Genomic DNA, 20,940 nt, shown 5'->3' with positions numbered 1-20,940 from the left:
CTTTGGTGGCCGTAAGTCAACCTAATATAGGTAGTCTTAAATTTCTAGTGTAAACACACCCTTAGTGACCACCTTTAACTAGGAACTCTGTGGCAGAGGCAGGGATAAAATCCCGTTTTCCAGGGCAGCATTCACCTGTCTTAACTATGGGACTGTCCTTCCTTAAATCTCATGTCTCATTTGCTACATATCTTCCAGCTGCTCCTGGAAGTGAGGCAGGTGTTCCACACACAAAGTCTCCTTTATTACACAGCCCTGATTCATCCCCAGAGCAAGTCGATCCTGCATACTGAATAAGGCAGTGGCCCCATGGAAAAAATAGTATTTGACCTTGTAATTAAAGGCTATCAAATGTATACACACAAGAAGGCTAAATTAAGCTTGTGTCTGTGTATTGTCCAAAAACATCTGGAAGGATGCCTCTTAGCACCATATTTTCTGGCTCCGGAATGGAGAAGCACAGGCTGGGGACTTCCCTTCTTGATCTTCCCATGACAGCAGGAGACACTCATAAGCATAAGGGCAGATCTCCCTCTTTGTCCATCTCTAAGAGGAAGGATCCTTCCCTGCTCCATCAGAGTTGAGCATGGTGTTCTGGCCATGTCTCAAGGACTCAGTCCCCTAAGCTAACGGTTGACCAGAAGGTGCATAATACTAAGACTCCCTTGGTGCCAGCCTCCATGTTGTCAGTGGCACTGACTTTGCCACAGTAAACACCATAACCCAAAGCATTGGGAACCATTGGTTCTGGTTAAGGACAGTTGGTGGGAACCCCCATGCATTGTTGGTACTGCCTCAGTCCTGCAAGGAATCACTGATAATGAAGAACCTCCCCACGGCTGCTTTGGTGGTACAGGTAGACACAATTCCATATCCCCCAAGAAGTGTAGAGATGTACATTGTTCCAGAGGAGCTGAAAACTATGACTGATACCACCTCCACCTGTTTTGGTGTCTGCCTGACACAATTTTTTGTCAATTGCAGGGCGACAGCAATGGCCAGCTAGATGCTGGATATCCTCCATTCCAGCAATACTGTCAAGTTAATCTCCTCATTCCTTTCAAAACCCCTTTCCTGTCCCTTTTCAGGAACTGCTTGCACAAGGAGATCCTCCTGAAAGAGAGAGAATATCTTCTTCTGGGTGCAGTAGAATGAGTATGACCACAATATTAGGGGAAATAATTTTATTCAAAATATTTCCTGATTCCCAAGAGAGAGGAGGATGGAAACTCGTTCTTGACCTCTGCCGGATCAATGTATTTATTCACAAATGGAAATTCCACTTGGTTACACTGGACAGAAACTGTATGTGCACAGCTCTCAACATGAAAGATGCATAATTCCATTTGGATGTCCAGCCATTTCACAGAAGGTTTCTCAAGTTCGTGGCAGGTCCCAACCACTAATAATATGTTCAGCACTCAGAGTATTTACGAAGGCCTTCACAGTGAAGGCAGCAGAGGCCTCTCATAATGGCTGTCTTCTCATATCTAGTAGACTGACTCCTGACAGGCAGGTCGGGACATTCCCCAGGGTACAAGCTGGACTGTTGGACAACTGTGTCCCCTCAGCTCTCCAATTGGGGTGCCTTTTACATTGCTTAGCTGTGAGAATAATCACTTCTGATCTACTTGGATGCAGCCTCTAGCATGCAAAATGACTCCCAGCTGAATCATACGAGTGCTTCTAGCCAGCTACTCCTGAATTATATTGCAGAGTGACACCAGCAAATTTCCAGTCCCAGATTTGTCCCCAGAAATGTGCATCTTGTATTGCCTAGCTCTTTCTTTCGGTGCAGTACAAGTTCATAGAAGGTAGTCATTTCATTAATAGAAAATGATATGCATAAATCATGTTACCTCAAATAGAGGTACCTGATACTTCAATCCAAACACGCACTGTGTGAGAGAAAACAATAAAACAAGTTTATTAACTACAGAAAGATAGATTTTTAAGTGATTACAAATAATGGGGCATAAAAGTCAGAATTGGTTACAAAGAAATAAAAAGTGAAACACAAACTAATACCTAACCTTAATAAGCTAAATGAATTCAAAGCAAAGGTTTTTTTCACCACATGCTTTTACTGGCTGAACTCTTTAAGTCAGGATCATCTCCCAGTTCACTGATGCTTCCTTTCTCTTTCAAAGTTGTTGATGCCATGACTAGAGATGAGGGGATTTGTGTCCTCTGTTCTTCCTTCTTATAGCATTTCTCTTCTTTGAGAATCATCTCCAGCTGGAGTTCAGGCAACAGCAAGTCTGTCTGCCAAGATGTACATTTCTTGCTCACACGCTTCTTCCTGCCAAAGAATGGCCGCTCAACCTGGTAATAGTCCACTTGATATGTTGATACCTGGCTGATGTGCTGGCTAGCCTTTTGTCTGTGAGGAACTGGTTTGGGCTGCTTTTGTAAACTTGGAGCATGTCTTAAGAATGTCATACGGTAAAATCTTATAACTTTACGTAAAGTGTTGCTACACCTTTTACTGGGACAATAATGTTCAGTAGATGGAGTTTTCAAATGATACCTCACAAGGCATACTTTGTACAGAATTCATCATAGTCTTGTAAAAGTGGTGAACATAAGGTTACAGGCTGTCACACAGGTGCTGACTAGAAGTTCTGACATCAACATCGTTGCTGCTCCATCTCCTAATATCCCTGGGAATATGTGTGCAAAAAGAACCGTCTAACCCGAATCCGATGTAAACTATAGAATTCATAGCCATGACTCTAGCCTCAGTCAGGGCAAGAGCTTACCTCACTGTGGACAGTTTCCAGTTCACGAGCAACCTAATCAATCAGGTAATACTGTCCTCAGAGATCAATACAGGTATACCTCATATTCTCGAGACACATGGTGTTGTCCTTATGTGACATTTGCTAGGCTCCACCTCCATTGCCCGCAGGGTTGGCTTTGAACAGTGTATATGCTTTGCTAACACAGCATGAACATTATGGTGGCTGTCTCCCCTCCCTTCAAGGTTAAGGCCTCATTGATGTGGTGAAAAGACCCCGAGAATGAACATGTGGGAGTTCCCTTCCTCCCACACCTGAGAAAACCCTAGTTAGAGATGCCTTGCTTCTGGGCTGGGAAGCCCACATGGATGAACCCACAGTGCAAGGCATCTGGATGCCTCATGAGACTAGAATGCATATAAATCTCCTAAAGAGAGCCGCCTGGGAAGACACAAGGTGTTCTTCCCGCTCATATGATCCCAACATATCCTCCTAATTTCAGAGAACATTATGACTGTTCTATATCAGGAACAGAGAGGAGTGAAATCTATCTCCCTTTTGTTGAAGTCATCAATTTATGGGATTGATGCATCCGACATCGTTACCCTGTCAGCAGTATACCTTCCAGGTGTTCACAATTCACTGGTGGATGACCTGACAAGCATTTCACTACTGACCATGAGTGGGAACTACACAATACCATACTAACCAGAGCTTCGCTCAGTGGGTAACCCCTACATGGGACCTTTTTGCATCCCACAAGAACGGGAAATGCAACACATTCTGCCCCACTGGTGCACAGGGACAAAGATCCAAAGGCAATGTCCTCTTGCTTTTGTGGACAGATCATTCAAGAAATGCCTTTCTTCCATCCCACTGTTACCTCAAGCCCTCTGAAAGATCTGACAAGGCAGAGCACTAGTCATTCTCATCACCCCCAGAGACCCAGGTAGTTCTGGTTTCCTGTTCTTCTGAAAATGTCAGCCTGTTCACCCATCACCATCCAAACCTTCCTGGAACTCTTGATCCAAGACAATGTCAACATCCTAATCCAGAATTTCTTCATTTTATGGTACGGTATTTGGATGGGCATCAGACCTAAAACCATCATGCTCGGAAGCAGTTGAAGAAATTTTTAATAGCAGAAAGGATTTCACTGGAAAGTATTATTTATCCAAGTAGAAATGATTGTCGGGCCCAGCAACACCATCTCTCCCAAGATGTAGCTAACGTTCACTCTGTTCTGGATTATTGCTCAATCTTAAGGTTGCAGGTCTCTGTTAGTTCCCTGTATGTTTACCTGGTGGTGATCAGTGTATGCCACTCACTGATGATCACTGTGTCTTCACTCACCCAGTGATGGCCTGGTTTCTGAAGAGTTTGATTAGAAACTTCTCACCAGTAACAAAACCAGCTCCACAATGGGATCTTAACTTACTACTATTTGATGTTAACTAGACTACCATTCAAACTGATGGATACATGCTCAATGTCTCATTTGTCACTTATGTGATCTTTCTGGTCGCCATCACTTCACCGAGAGGGTTGGCGAACTTGGAGTTTTTGTGGCCCATTCACCATATAGAGTATTCCACAAGGACAGAGTCTTGCTAAGACTTTACTCTGAATTCACCCTAAAGGTGATTTGGGATTTTCACATAATCAGACAATATATTTACTTTCTTTCCCAAAGCTTCATGTCACCAGTGAGAGAGACTTCATTACCTCAACATGAGATGCACTTTAGGCTTTTACTTGGAAAGAACAATATCTATTAGAAAGTCACCTAGATTGTGGCTATAGGAGAATGAATGCTTTATTTGACTCTAAGTAGATTGCTGGCTGCGTTCTACTTTTAGCTTGCACATATCCATCCCACACAAGAAGTGAGGATTCATTCCACTAGAGCCCAAGTGGCTTCAGTAGCATTTTGTTGAGGAGTCTTCCTACTTGACATTTGCAGAGCAGCTTTGTGAAGTTCTGTTCATACCTTCACAAAGTTTATGCCTTAGTTCAGGCCTCCACAGCTGATTTAGCCTTTGGAGTGGCAGTCCTACATCCATACTGCCTGCATCCCTGTCTCCTCTCTGAGTCCTGCTTGTCAGTCACCCAATGTGGAATATACGTAGTGACCAGCACTCGAAGAAAGGAAAGAACTTACCTTATTGTAACTAGAGTTCTTTGATGTGTTGTCCCTATCTGTATTTCACTACCAGCCTCCTTCCGCTCTGCTTGAGAGATCCTTCCTGGTATTCACAGTCCACACCCCCATTATATCCTTGGTGCAAACATGAGGTGTGCAAGACACAGACCAATGAACAAATGACAGCTTACAAGGCAGCTGCAGGAGAAGACTGACAGACTGTCTAGGTCTCATAATTGGTCCCAAAAAGGGGGACAGCCTCTTAAAATGTGCTCCAGTACCAAGTCAAGGTCTGGTCATAAACATCAGTATTCACCAGTACTGTCTGAGACAGAGCCATTGTGTCTTCATCTTCCTTAGTAATGATGTTTACACCTCCAGCACCATTGGGTCCCTTAGCACTTGTTCTGTATGATCAGCGCTTACCTCTGATATTGGTACTGTCAACTATTCATGCTTTCTTTGAGGCAAAAGACCTAGTCTGCCTTTTATGCCTGATTATCTATAACTATCGTGACAGGATCAGGCCAGATGGCTACAGGAGAGTAATAGAAGGCAGATATATTAGCCCCAGGTTAAGAAGGTCCTTTTTCCCTGGGGAAGGTTCCAGGACAATCAGGAACCTTGTGGAGACAATTAAGACAGACAGATTAGAATTCCTGCAGCCAAGCAAGAAGCTGATAGAATCAATTAAGGCAGGCTAATCAGGGCACCTGGGTTTAAAAAGGAGCTCACTTCAGTTTGTGGTGCGCATGTAAGAGCAAGAGACGCTAGGAGCTGACAGTGAGAACGCATACGGTTGGAGGACTGAGGAGTACAAGCATTATCAGACACCAGAAGGAAAGTCCTATGGTGAGGATAAAGAAGGTGTTGGGAGGAGGCCATGGGGAAGTAGCCCAGAGAGTTGTAGCTGTCACACAGCTGTTCCAGGAGGCACTCTAAACAGCTGCATTCCATAGGGCCCTGGGCTGGAACCCGGAGTAGAGGGCGGGCCCGGGTTCCCCCCAAACCTCCCAACTCCTGGTCAGACACAGGAGGAGTTGACCTTGACTATAGGTTCATGAAAATGGCCATCTGAGTTGTGAAGCTCCAAGGCGAGCAAATCCACCAATAAGCGCAAGACCCACCAAGGTAGAGGATTCAGAGTAGCAGCCATGTTAGTCTGTATTCGCAAAAAAGAAAAGGAGTACTTGTGGCACTTTAGACACTAACAAATTTATTTGAGCATAAGCTTTCTTGAGGTACAGCTCACTTCATCGGATGCATTTGGTGGAAAATACAGTGGGGAGATTTATATACACACACAGAGAACATGAAACAATGGGTTTTATCATACACACTGTAAGGAGAGTGATCACTTAAGATGAGCTATTACTAGCAGGAAGGAAGGGGGGAAGGAGGAAAACCTTTTGTGGTGATAGTCAAGGTGGGCCATTTCCAGCAGTTAACAGGAACGTCTGAGGAACAGTGGGGGGTGGGGTGAGGTGGGGGGAGAAATAACATGGGGAAATAGTTTTACTTTATGTAATGACTCATCCACTCCCAGTCTCTATTCAAGCCTAAGTTAATTGTATCCCGTTTACAAATTAATTCCAATTCAGCAGTCTCTTGTTGGAGTCTGTTTTTGAAGTTTTTTTTGTTGAAGGATAGCCACTCTCAGGTCTGTAATCGTGTGACCGGAGAGATTGAAGTGTTCTCTGACTGGTTTTTGAATGTTATAATTCTTGACGTCTGATTTGTGTCCATTTATTTTTTTTACGTAAAGACTGTCCAGTTTGACCAATGTACATGGCAGAGGGGCATTGCTGGCACATGATGGCATATATCACATTGGTAGATGCGCAGGTGAACGAGCCTCTGATAGTGTGGCTGATGTGATTAGGCCCTATGATGGTGTTCCCTGAATAGATATGTGGACAGAGTTGGCAACGGGCTTTGTTGCAAGGATAGGTTCCTGGGTTAGTGGTTCTGTTGTGTGGTGTGTGGTTGCTGGTGAGTATTTACTTCAGGTTGGGGGGCTGTCTGTAAGCAAGGACTGGCCTGTCTCCCAAGATCTGTGAGAGTGATGGGTCGTCCTTCAGGATAGGTTGTAGATCCTTGACGATGTGTTGGAGAGGTTTTAGTTGGGGGCTGAAGGTGATGGCTAGTGGCGTTCTGTTATTTTCTTTGTTGGGCCTGTCCTGTAGTAGGTGACTTCTGGGTACTCTTCTGGCTCTGTCAATCTGTTTCTTCACTTCAGCAGGTGGGTATTGTAATTGTAAGAATGCATGATAGATATCTTGTAGATGTTTGTCTTTGTCTGAGGGGTTGGAGCAAATGCGCTTATATCAAGGTTCCTTCCCCACTCTGAACTCTAGGGTACAGATGTTGGGACCTGCATGAAAACCACCTAAGCTTACTTTTACCAGCTTAGGTTAAAACTTCCCCAACGTACAAACTATTTTACCTTTTGCCCTTGGACTTCCACTGCCACCACCAAACATCTGGGTTTATTTTTGAGAAAGCGTTGTTTGGAAACGTCTTTCCCCCCCAAAATCCTGACCAAAACCTTGTACCCCCCTGCCCGGGGAAGGCTTGATAAAAATCCTCACCAATTTGCATAGGTGACCACAGACCCAAACCCTTGGATCCTAAGAACAATGAAAAAAACATTTAATTTCTTACAAGAAGAATTTTAATATAAGAAAAGGTAAAAAGAATCACCTCTGTAAAATCAGTATGGTAAATACCTTACAGGGTAACTAGATTCAAAACATAGAGAATCCCTCTAGGCAAAACCTTAAGTTACAAGAAAGACACAAAGACAAGAATATTCATTCTATTCAGCACAGTCTAATTTCTCAGCCATTTAAAGAAATCATAATCTAACACATATCTAGCTAGATTACTTACTAAGTTCTAAGACTCCATTCCTGTTCTGTCCCCAGCAAAAGCATCACACAGACAGACAGACCCAAGGTAGAGGAGGAACTTTGTCACACTATGCTATCTGGGACTGATAGCAGTGACTTCATCTGCAGTAGCACCATGTACTTCCATGGCTCCATTGGCACCAATTCCTTATCATTATTGTGGCACAGTCTGAATACCAGTTGGCATTTTGTTCTCCACAGCTACTTCCCACAAGCTTTAATGTATGTATCTCTGGGGTTGCGGCCTTCAGTAACAGCCACTGCAGCATTTCCTCTATTTCCTGAAGAGTGTTGCATCTCCTCCTCCTCTTCAGATTGGGAGCATGACAGACTAATTTTTTTACAAGATTTTCCAGGTTTCTTTATAGGTAACTGTGACAGGGTCAGCCAGATGGCTACAGGAGCGTGATAGAAGGCAGATATATTAGCCCCAGCTTAAGTAGGTCCCTTTTCCCTGGGTAAGGTAACAGGGAAGGTTCCAGAACAATCAGGAACTTTCTGGAAATAAGGCAGACAGGCTGATTAGAACATCTGCAGTCAATCAAGAAGCAGGGAGTTGTAGCTGTCGCACAGCTGTTACAGGAGCCTCTGTAGACAGCTGCAATCCACAGGGCCCTGGGCTGGAACCCGGAGTAGAGGGTGGGCCCGGGTTCCCTCCATCCCCCCAACTCCCTCCTTGATACCGGATGAGTTGAACTGGACTGTGGGTTCCACCAGAGGGGAAGGTCTCCAGCCTGTTCCCCGATCCACTAGGTGGATCAGCAGAGACCGCGGGGATTGTTTTTCCTTTCCCCATACTGACCAGTGCTGAGGCTAATTCAGTGAACGGCAAATTTGAGCCATGAAAGTGGCCAAACTGAGGGCTGCCATGAACCTCTGAGGCAAGAAAATCCTCCAATAAGTCAGGACCCACAAAGGCAGAGGAGGAACTTTGTCACAGTAACATTCCAGACACACACACCTGTGGTATGATGCTAGAACATTACCATTACAGGGATGTTCCAGTTTGGTGCTCACCAGCCATAGTTAGTTCAAAGAGTGGATTACCCACCCTGGCCTTTGTGGACCGCTCCCAGGGTTGGGGAGCTTCCAGATTGCCTTTTGCAACAGGCTTTAAGATCAAGTCAGCATCTCTAGCACCATGTCTGTCAGGGAAAGACCCTCTTCTGGTTCTTCAGCCATCCCCCAACTTTGAAACTGACTGAAGAAGAGGAGTGTTGGACAAAACCCATGGATTTTCTTCCTCGCGTATCTTCTTTTCCTGATTAGATACCAGGTACCGTCTGCTGGGTTCAAGTACTTTTACTCAGACCCTATTTCCAGATGCTTTGAGGTCTTGACTGTTCAAGAGAGATCCCACTGAACCAAGAACATGCCAAAAGACAAGGGCCTGAAACAGTTCAGCTCAGTCTGTTCAGGAGAAAGATTCTTCAGCCTCGCTCCAACTGAGGGTGAGCAACTTTCAAACCCTCTTGGCCACATGTGACTTCCCGACATGAGACAGAGTGACACAGTTCATCCACAAGCTCTGTTATGATAGCAGGGAAGAGATTAAGGAGATCATTTAAAAAAAAGGACCAACTGGTGGCAAAGAGAGCCCTGCAAGTTGCAAAGGGCATCTCAGACACTATGGCTAGATCCATGATCACCACAAAAAAGAAAAGGAGTACTTGTGGCACCTTAGAGACTAACAAATTTATCTGAGCATAAGCTATCTGAGCATAGAACCTCCTTCCCCCCCTCCTTCCTGCTGGTAATAGCTCATCTTAAGTGATCACTCTCCTTACAGTGTGTATGATAAAACCCATTGTTTCATGTTCTCTGTGTTTGTATATAAATCTCCCCACTGTATTTTCCACCGAATGCATCCGATGAAGTGAGGTATAGCTCACGAAAGCTTATGCTCAAATAAATTTGTTAGTGTCTAAGGTGCCACAAGTACTCCTTTTCTTTTTTGCTAATACAGACTAACACGGCTGCTACTCTGAAACCTCTTATGACCACCACAGTTGCCAAGGGGGTTCTGGATTCAGGCCTGTGGCATTCCTTGAGAGGTTTGACTGCAATCAAAAAATTTACCTGTAATAGTGTCCTTGGCGGGTTAGGTGACCTAGTGGTTAGTGCACCTAGTTTCTCCTCCCCACCCCCAGTGGGTTGGTCTTATAGGTCCTCCTTTAATCAGAGGTGCAGTGAGATGGACAGGTGGTTCAAGACCCTCTTAGAGTGGGGCCTGTGCTAAGGGAGCGTGGGCCCACTCACTGCACCAGGTTCTGACCCATGGCCCTAGGTAGGTCAACATGGTGCCCTCTGAGTTACTCTCCCTGGGTCACTTCCTATCACTGCTTTTCTGTCCTTGCTTTCAGTCCCTGATAAGGTGAAAAGAAAAGGAAACCAAACAATCAGCCCCAACCTGACTCAGCATATAGTCTTACTCCCTCCGGGAGACTTCTGCAGCACCCTTGTCAAAAGTCTTAAGGATAGGTCTGTCATGTTTCCCCCTTCTGAGCATGGTTGCTCCCTGTTCAACCCAGTTGGACCATGATTTGCAGGACTGGAGAGGTGGGGCTACGTGGGTCCAGTGCTGTCCTTCTAGACCAGTGTGGGGTTTGTATGCCCTATAATAGTATCATTCAAAGGAATTGAGCTATTCAGCAAGAAAACACAGAGGCCTACTCCAGCTCATTGACTCCAAGGTGACCTTAGGTTCCCTTGGAATCTGCAGAACCCCAGCATATTGCAAAACATATCAACCTCAGCCTCAAAATCAGCAAATGGCCGTGGATGCCTTCCTACCATGGGCAGCAGGAATATCACTCCAAGAAATATTTGAGGTATGGTAGAGTTGTGACATCTATTTTTTTCTAGTGAAAAATTTGTTTTATTGTTTTATCTAAACCAGTGTGTTTTGGTTGAAGTGTTTTGGGGAATCTCTACTCAGGTTAGTAAAGATTGGTGTATAATAATTTCCACTGATGAAATGATGGACTATTAATGCACTTGCATTGTTCAGTAATGTGCTGGACAGTATAAGATGCACGGGTTTTGGGGTGCAAGGCTGTGGCTAAGAATTTTCAAGTGTCACCCTGTATGTAGTTCATGAGTGTCTGGGAGAGCATTTGCGTAACTTTGCTGGGAGTGACTTGACATGCTAATGGCTGTATGTAAGCAGAGACTGGAGTGGCTGCTTTTCACTAGCCAAAGCAGTGTAAAAGGCGCCATGGACAGGAGAGTTAAAGGGACACAGCAGTTCAAAAGTCCAGATTGTACCCTGGGGGATGTCAAAAGAGTACATCAGCCACACTAGCATTCCAACAGCATGTCAGCACATTTGATGATACAGTCAAGGGCTGCACTAGGACCTATTTAAGGAGACTTCTTTCAGTATTTCCTTATTCTGAAAAAGAAAGGGGGCCTTCATCCTATCCTAGACTGAGAAGAATCAATAAATAGATATATTGCCTCAGATTCAGGATGGTAATGTTAGCTTCATTGTTCCAAGCTCAAGACTGGTTCATGGCCTCAAAGTGCAGGATGCATGCTTACATATTGCCATTCATCTTGCACACAGAAAGTACCTTATTATTCATGGTAGGACCCAACCACTACCAATACAAGGTCATGCCCTTCTGATTCTCCATGGCCCTGAGACTGTATTCACCCACTGCCTGGTTGTAGTGGCAGCACATTTAAGGAAACACCAAATTCATGCCTACCCATTCCTGGACGGCTGGCTCCCTGGGTTGAAGTCACAGGATGCGACCAAGACAGCCCTAGATAGTCTTCCTTCTTTGAGTATATGTTCCTAGAGGTGCTCCACTGTAGGATGTACGCGTGCTCTCAATGGAGAATGCAAAGCCGTGTCTGCAGGCCTGCAGCTGCAGAAAGCATCCACTTGTACCTCCAGGTAAAGGCAGAAGAAGCCTCTACTCCTTTTCTTAGGTTCTTTGGAAGGGCACAGTTCACCCCATAAATCCTCATGGAGACCTCACGTCCCTTGAAGGGTACAGTTGACGTTCCATCCGAGGAAGTGGTACAGGATGAGAAGGAGCAACCAGATGAATCTTCTAGCAGGTAGCACAGGGAGCAGCTGGTACCAACTGTAACTGAGACATCGAGAGTTGCATAGACCTCCTGCGCACATCTTGGTACTGTTGTCTCCCTTGCACTAGGGCTCCAAGGTTAGAGAAGCTCCGCTACGAGCTCGCCAATACTGCACATGCCCTCTCAGCTCCACCAAGACTCAGTACTGACCCAGTTGTTTGGATGTCATAGTCTTCTAGCACCCTCCAGGTTCCTTTCCCTGGATGAACTGTTTGTACTGGAGGAACTGAAGTCTCCCCTTCTGTATTCCTCTACCAGGGCCCCTAACCCAGTACTGCCCAGATGGATTGAACCATGGTCACCCCTTCTGCCTTCAGTACCAGCACCTATTCTGAGGCTCCCCCCTTCAGCCCAGGGAAGGATTCTTCAGTCTGTGAGGTCTTGGTACTGGGCTCCTTTTTGGCACCTTACTCACCCACACCTCGCTGAGCCAGTACTCTGAATAAGCTTCTTTAGATCCCACTAGATGCCCTAGAACCAAGAGTTATGGCTATCCATGGAGACCCTTTCCCTGTCTGCCCCCCCCAGTGGGCTTACTGGACTACTGGGGTCACCTTGGTGAACAGTTTTATAGGGTCCCATCCAAAAAGAGATCTCCATATCCGCTGGCACATTATTCACAGGCACCAACTGACTGACTTTTGGCACCACAGGATCATCTGGTATTGCATGACCTCCTTCCAGCAACCTATGTCTCTTTTGGCATGGGAAGACTTGCAGGACCATAGATGGAGGGGAACTTGGCACCATCATTAAAGTCCTCTTCATCCTTGGATGAGGCAGCAATGCCTCCATCACCTTCTTACACTATCAACTTGTAGGCCTTTCAAGACCTCATGAGGATCCCTCCAGAATCCATTAAAGGCATTTCAGGTGTCTTAACATTTGGTGGGCATTTTAAACATCACCTTTCAAGAGACCTCAGTTTGGTTCTCAGTGCCCTCAGGAAACAGACCTTTGAATCAGCGGCTACCTGTTCACTGTTCCACCTCTCCCTCAAGCCTTGATTCCTCATAGCCATCACTTCATCTAGACAAATGGAAAAGCTTGGTGCCCTGATGGCTTACCCACCATATACCACCTTTTTATAAAGACAAGGCCATGTTGCATCCTCATCCTCACTTTCTCCCTAAGGTTTCTTTGGAATACCATATTAATCAGGATATTTGCCTTGCGGTATTCTATCTAAAATCTCATGCTTCAACAGAGGAAACCAGTGTATGCACGCTGAATATCTGAAGGGTCCTTGCCTTCTGCCTTGACAGAAGAAGACCTTCCAGGCCTCTCGTAGGCTATTTGTGTAATTTGCAAAGAATGAAGGGATAACTTATTTCCACACAGAGACTATCAAAATGTGTTTTGAGGTACATATTAACATGCTATGAATCTGAAGGCATGCAGCCCCTTCGCAGTTACTGCACTTCCCACTCCTGCTCAGTCCACATCTATAGCACTATTCAAGAACATATTTGTATCAGAAATTTGTAGGACTGCAACTTGATCTTCCATCCATACCTTTTCCAAGTATTACGCCATCCTACCTGCATCCAGAAATACTACCTTTGGTGACGTGGTCCTCCAACTGACCTGAATTTGTCTTCTCAGCACCCACCTCCTCATTCTGTTACTGCTTCGGAGTCTCATACGATGGAGTACCCATAGAAACATACACTTGACGATGGAGAAATTATTTATGCAATAGTAACTTGAGTTTTGATGTTTTGTCCCTGTGTGTGTGGGTCCATGCTTCTTTATTTGTCCTTGTTTGGAGGTATGAGCAGCTACTCTGTGCAGCCATGGGCCTGCAGACACTCCTTTGTATTTTCCAGTCAAGAGAATACAGATGCATGTACCTCCTATGGTGGAGAACCTAAGGGACAAAACATTTTGAAGAACTCAGGTTACTGTAAGCTAAATAACCTCTTCGTTTCCTGTTTTTTCATTTAAGGCCCTGATAAACTATGAGAAATTGCTGCTCTCCATTCCTGATTGTCTCAAGTAAAGCTCCTATGAATTTTATCAATCAAAACCTTCTGTTCTGGAGGACTGATTAAAATCTCTTAAGTCACTCATGTATGATATAAGAGTAAAACTGACCACAATAGTTTGCAGGTGCCTAGTTCTACTGGGATACATGTCCATGTGTGCGTACATGATACCACTTGCCAAACTTCACCTGCGGCCACTACAGCACTGACTACAGACTTGTACTCCCCAGCTAAGCACCATAGGAACAGACTAGTAACTGTTTTGACCCAAGTTTTATAAGAACTCACTTGGTGGGTAGACCTCCTAAATGTGAGGAAAGGAGTGACGTCATCCCCATCCCAGCAATGAAACTCATTACAGATGCATTAGGGACACGCTCAGGTGTCCACCTGAACCATCTTTGGATGCAAGGCTCATGGTCCCCTAATGACCTGAAGTTACACTTTTAATGCCCTAGAGCTGAGTCATCAGGTTGGATTGTATAGCATTTCTTCCTGTTCTCTAGAGAACTTGCTGCAGATTCTAATGGACAATACATTGGTGATGTAGTGTATTAGCAAACAAGGCAGAACTCAGTTGTCCCCAATGTGCATGAAAACCATCAAAATTTGAGAATGGTGCCAGCAACACAGTGACTCTTCTAGCTTGTCACCTCCCTGGAGTCAGCGGAAACATGTGGTGACCAACCGTAAGTCTTTGCTGTGGGAATCCATCTGAGACCCGATATTCAGGCATTGGGGAACCTCGACCAAAGACTTATTAGCTGTGACAGAAAACATCAAATGCAAGACCTTATGTTTAAGGGGAGGCATGAGCCCTGGCTTCCTGACTGATGCATTTTTCCTTTGATGCTCTCAAGGTTATGATAGCCCCATATTGGCCAAGACGATTTTTGATGTCACACTTAATTCAGATGTCCTGCCAGTCTCCCAAACACCTTCCTTCTTTTTCAAGTAGTGTCCCTATGAGTGCTCCACTTTAGGTGTCTATGTGCCCCTGCACCTAGAGATTTTTGGTAGCAGTGTCCTGTTGAGCCCGCGCATGTGCTCTTCCTCCCTCGTGGTCTGCCTGGAGGCTATTTAGCACTGCACAGTCAAACCCCCCTCACTTCCTTCTCTGCACCTTTGGCCTCTGACAGAATGAGCCATTGTCCCTGCCTTATCTGTGTCATTAGCATAAGTAATGTTTGTTTTGTTACCATTGTTCTCCCTAAAAGTACTCGGGCTAGTGTGTTTTGTCGTTTTTTGTTTTGGTTTTCTTTTAAAAGAAAAGAGAAAAAGGAAAAGAACTTAACTTTCCTTCCTTGTCTGGGAGCATTTCCCGCCACCTCCCCAGGCATCTAGTAGACTCATAATTATTTCTTTTTCAGTTTAAAAAAAAAAAAAAGTAAAGACGATGTTCTTCTGCATATTCTTCCCTGCTAAAGATGACAACCCCCTGCCCAGGGGCTTGCCTGGCTCTCTCTGCTCCAAGCGGTGCCTCTCCTGCTAGGTTTCAGAGTAGCAGCCATGTTAGTCTGTATTCACAAAAAGAAAAGGAGTACTTGTGGCACCTTGGAGACTAACAAATTTATTAGAGCATAAGCTTTCGTGAGCTACAGCTCACTTCATCGGATGCATTTGGTGGAAAAACCAATGAAACCGATGAAGTGAGCTGTAGCTCACGAAAGCTTATGCTCTAATAAATTTGTTAGTCTCCAAGGTGCCACAAGTACTCCTTTTCTCCTGCTAGGAGTCAGTTCCTGTAATGGCCAGACACTCACTGTGCCTGGGAGACCCTCACAGAAGTGCTTTACGTGCCACACCTAAAACTGCAGCCTCACAGGAGCTGGGAGCGGAAGTAAAAATTCCTCCCTATAGAGAAAACACTTCAGTCTGCAGGGGTCTCTGCGTGTGGACCCCGGATGGTCCCTGGAGCCTTCACTTCAAAAGGGGGCAAGTGGTGAAGAGGAGAAGAGAGAGAGAGAGAGAGAGAAGAAGCCACCAGCAGTGCACTGCTGCACTGAGAGGGCACAGTTACCATACCATCTCTAAAAGAGCAACATAGAGAAGTCCTGCTGTCAGCTTTCTTTCAGCAGGGACACACCAGAGACTTCCACAGTCATGCTCTGAGGCAAGAGTACCATCCTCTAAGGAGAGGGGACAGTTACTGTACCATCTCTAAAAGAGCGGCATAGAGAAACCCTTTGATACCAGATGCAACAAAACTCCCATCTAGGAAGTGTTCTGCACCTTCCGAACCATTGATACCGACTATAGACAATTCTCTGGGGTCCCGGATGAGCCCATGGTAATACAGGTACTCTGATATTCTGGAGACCTGTGGTCTCAGTACCCAGGGAGAGACAATTACCATACCATCGCTTTAAAAAAAAAAAAAAAAAAAAAAAGGGTGGCACAATAAACTGGGCAAAACTCATTTAGGGAGTGCTCTGCCTGACTATCGGTGCTGACAATGTACCACGGACCCTCTTCTATGGTACTAGATGAACCCACGGTACTGCATGAGCTCTGGTACCCTGGAGACCTGATGATTGGGGAATAACCTCAATCCCCATTACTTGGTACCACGACCCAGGTATCGAGCACATCCCGGCACCCAGAATCGTTCTTAGCACTGGACTGTATACTGTCAATACCCCAGTCAGCAGCACCCTTACTCTCTGACGAATCTGACACTAGCCAGGAGAAGATCATTCCCTGGCTCCTCAAGGTGGCCCACCACCACGCTACAAGGGTCATCCCCAATTCCATCAGCCAACCGCCCGTGCCTGCCTTCCTGCCTCTCCCGCCCAAGGCCATATTGTAACTCTTCGGGTATATACACACACATGGCGCGAATGTCTCCAGTGTCTCTCAGGCAGAGTCCACCAGATGGTTTGCTACAGCCTGGCACCTGACCCAGGGCAGGAGAGCACCTGAGCCAGGACAAGAGAAAGCTTTTTCAGAACAGGAAGGAAGGGAAAAAACAAACAAACAAAAAAACACATCTGAAGAGGAAGCTACCTCTTCAGCATACTTCTCCTCATCTCTCACAGATGAGACTGTGCTGCCCACCCCTCATCACTAGGTGAAGATTTAAGAACTTTCTGGCTCTTATCAAGAGGGTGGCAGATGAGCTGCAGATTCCCTTACAGGAGGTGGCAGATACACATCACAAGTTGGTGGAAATTCTGCACACTACCTTCTCATCTAGCACTGTCCCCCCAATTAATGAGCTGATTCTGGCAGAGCCAGCCTTCATCGCACCAACTATCAACAGAGTGTAAACAAAAACAACCCTACATCTCTACCCAAAGAGGCAGACTTTATTTTCAACATCTGCAACCCAACTCCATCATAATGGATGTGGTTAATGCATGAAGCAAACAACATAATGCCAAGTCAACGCCATATGATCAGGCTTCACAAGATGGCGTATTCATCAACAAAGAATGTATGCCATATTTACTTATGGAATGGAGGATTCTATCCTGGGAAACAATGACTGAAAAAGATTTGGGGATCATGGTGGATAATCTGAACATGAGCTTCTAATGTGAAGCTGTGGCCAAAAGAACTAATGTGATCCTGGGATACCTAAACAGAGCAATTTAGAGTAGGAGAAGAAAGGTTATTTTACCTGTATAATTGGCTCTGGTGTGACTGCTACTGTCAAACTGTGTCCTGTTCCAATGCTGACAATTGCTGAAACGGTCTCTTGCTCTTTCAGGGCTTTTTTGCCCTAGTGGGTCAGACTTTCTCAATTGTATATGGTTTTCTCTTGTTAGCTAATTAAAGTAGTTAGTGTTACAGTGTAGATAGTTGTCCCAGTCTGTGTGGGACTTCATTCCTGGGACTGGGCATGCCCCGGGGGTCTCTGGGTTTCAAGCCTTGCTCCACCTGCAGCAAACCCAGACTGGTAAGCAACCTGCTTTCGGCTTGTCTGAAGTGCCTCGGGGATGCTCATGTCAAAGACAAGTGCAAGATCTGTAGGGGCTTCAGGCCAAAGACTCAGAGAGATAGAGGCATTCTCCTGAAGGCTCTACTAATGGTGGCTCTTAGATCATCTTCAGAGCCATCTCGCTCCAAGTCGGTGCCAAGTACTTAACTATAAGAATGGCCATACTGGGTCAGACCAAAGGTCAGTCTAACCCAGTATCCTGTTGTCAAGGCTGATTCCCCACTCTGGCACTTCGAGTGCAGAAGGTGGGGTCCCAGAAGGATTTTAAAATTAATACTGGCCACTCCAGTCTAGTATTAAACTCCCAAGGTCACAGCTTTTCTCTGACCTTGGATGAGTAGATGCTGCCACCACCCAAGTGAACCTCCCTCCCCTTTTGAGAACCCAGGAAGGAACACTTGGGAATTCCTTCCTGTGGGGTACCCTCAAGCCCTTTCACCCCCCTTCCCGGGAAGAGCTGAGGGGAAAAAACAATGGAAATCAGCTGTTGCCACCAGCTAATTTAACAACATGTGCACAAACCTCTCAGGGACAAAAAATCCAATCCTGTTCTTAAAAAAGGTAAATTTATTTAAAAACAAAAAGAAAGAAAATACATGTGGATCTTAGATGTGGATCCAAAACACATGTGGATGCTAAATCTTAAAAGAAACGATTACAAAAATTAAGCATCAAGATAGCTCCCTTGAGTTTCAGCTTAAAGGTTACAGACAAAACAAAAGCATCTGGGGTTAACACAGAGGAGTCCACAAGCCAATAAAAAATAAAAGAAATAACCCTAATCGTGTCTTTCTAGACATTCCCTAATTTACTTACATATCTGAGGCTTCAGATAAGTAGGCTCAAGGTATGAATTGATCTATGATCATACCTGGCTTAAAGCTGCTTGCAGCATTGCTGCTCTGGGTTTCCGCTCTCTCCCAGAGAACCACAACACACACAGGGAAGTTTTTTCACAACTTAAAAAAGTTCTAGTCCTCCCATTGGCTCTTTTGGTCAGGTTCCCACTGCTTTTCCTTTACCTGGGGGACTTTATCCCTTTACAGGTAAAGCAAGCAGAGAACAGCCACCAAGAGGGACTTTATAGCTAACTGGCTAGCTGGGTGTCCATAAAAAGGAGTCCCTTCGTCCCCCCCCCGGCCGTCTTCTGCCAGTACCCAATGCCAAGTGCTTCAGAGGGAATGAACAGAACAGACAATCAACTGATCCATCCCCCGTTGCCAATTCCCAGCTTCTGGCAAACCTAGTACAAAGGTCCATCAAGCCCAGTGTCCTGTCCTCTGACAGTGGCCAATGGCAGGTGCCCCAAAGGGAATGAACCGACAGGTTATCATCAAGTGATCCATGCCCTGTCACCCAATCCCAGCTTCTGGCAAACAACATTCCTGCCCATCCTGGCTAATAGCCATTGATGGACCTATCTTCCATGAATCTATCTAGCTCCCTTTAGAACTCCGTTATAGTATTGGCTTTCACAACACCCTCTGGCAAGGAGTTCCAGAGGTTGACAGTGCATTGTGTGAAAAAATACTTCCTTGTGTTTTAAACCTGCTACCTATTAATTTCATGTGGTGACCCCTAGTTCTCGTGTTATGAGAAGGGGTAAATAACACTTCCTTATTTGCTTTCTCCACACCAGTCATGATTTTATAGACCTCAATCATATCCCCCCCCTTAATCATCTCTTTTCCAAGCTGAAAAGTGCCAGTCTTATTAATCTCTCCTCATGTGGAAGCTGTTCCATACCCCCAATCATTTTTGTTGCCCTTTTCGGAACCTTTTCCAATTCCAATATATCTTTTTTGAGATGGGGTGACCATATCTGCATGCAGTATTCAAGATGTGAGCGTCTGTGTTCTCTCTAAACTGCACGATTGGGTGGCCGCCCAGGAGTGATTCAAGTGCCGTGCACTTGATTAGCAGAGCCGCACATACCCAACAGCGTTGGGGGGGCCTCCCTCAAGCCCGCCGCTTTGTAGCCACATTGCTCCTGCCGCTGCTCCTGGGCAGGGCCGGCTCCAGGCACCAGCTTTCCAAGCAGGTGCTTGGGGCAGAATTTAGAATGGGGCGGCAGTCCATGTCCCGGGGCAGCAATTCAGCAGCAGCAGCTCCGCCACTCTTCCTGCTGCAGCGGCTTTCGGCGGCAGCCCTACTGCTATTGCGGCAGCAGCAATTCGGCGGTGACTGCTTGAGGCGTCAAAATTGGTAGAGCCGTCCCAGCTCCTGGGACCCTCTAGCTGGCTGTGCAGAGGGGGGGCGCGGGAGGGTAGGGGAATGCTGATGTCAGTGTCCCCCTTCCTCCATCCTTGAACCCTATCTGCACAGAACAGGGGAGAGGGGACAGCCTGGCTCAGGACTTGGAGCAGGAGAGAGCTTCTGAGGTCTGAATCAGCCTTCCCTTCCCGGTGAGCGAGTGCCTTAAAGAGACAGTGCAGGGTCTCTGAGACTCCCCGTATGTCGAGCGCGCGCACGCGCGTGCGCGCACGCACACACACACACACACACACACACACACACACACACACACACACACACACACACACACACACACACACACACACACACACAGTCTGTGTGTCTCACTCACCTCCCAACACATACTTGTACTACTGTTGCTGTTACGTCTTAGTACTTCCTGCAATGCCCATATATTCTCTGTAATTTTATTCTTTCAAAGTCTGTTCTTTTAGTTTTTTGACTGGTCTATGCATTTCATAATTTTTATTTTTCTCTTATACTTAAATTTAATTCTTTGAGTAGTGAGTTCTAAAATGTCTAACCTGTCCTGGCTGGAGTAACTATTCCTATGGTAACTTTTTAAAAATATATATTATATCTAGGTTTTTTGTTTCTAATGGTGGCACACATCCGCACATACCTTGGTGCACATAACAAAATTTATTTAGCACCTGGATAGAAAAAATTAGAGGGAACATTGGTGGGAGTTTCATGGATTTATATAGAGGCAATATGATATTTTCTGTCTTATCTGTTCCAAAACCTCCTCTAATGACACCTCAGTCTGGGTCTGTCCTCAGATTTGTCACTTCAGCCTCGGTGCAAAGTGTGCTATCAGCACCACTCACTGTCTCTGGCACCGAGAAGGCAGTAC

At 45.6% G+C, this 20,940-nt stretch overlaps 1 protein-coding gene and 1 long non-coding RNA gene across 6 annotated transcripts in view; one reads left to right on the top strand and one right to left on the bottom strand.

Moving 5' to 3' along the window:
- Nucleotides 1-20,940, top strand: part of OLA1 (Obg like ATPase 1) — a 192,213-nt gene that overhangs the window by 126,016 nt on the left and 45,257 nt on the right. The window lies entirely within an intron of this gene.
- Nucleotides 226-20,725, bottom strand: LOC122458122. Its single transcript, XR_006278001.1, has 3 exons — nucleotides 20,378-20,725; nucleotides 13,020-13,026; nucleotides 226-240 (listed from the first exon to the last, which is right to left on the bottom strand). It is a non-coding gene; the product is annotated as an uncharacterized LOC122458122 (long non-coding RNA).

Source organism: Dermochelys coriacea, chromosome 11 (genome assembly GCF_009764565.3).
Source record: "Dermochelys coriacea isolate rDerCor1 chromosome 11, rDerCor1.pri.v4, whole genome shotgun sequence".
Classification (NCBI taxonomy): Eukaryota; Metazoa; Chordata; order Testudines; family Dermochelyidae; genus Dermochelys; species Dermochelys coriacea.
This window is presented reverse-complemented; position numbering and strand designations above follow the sequence as displayed.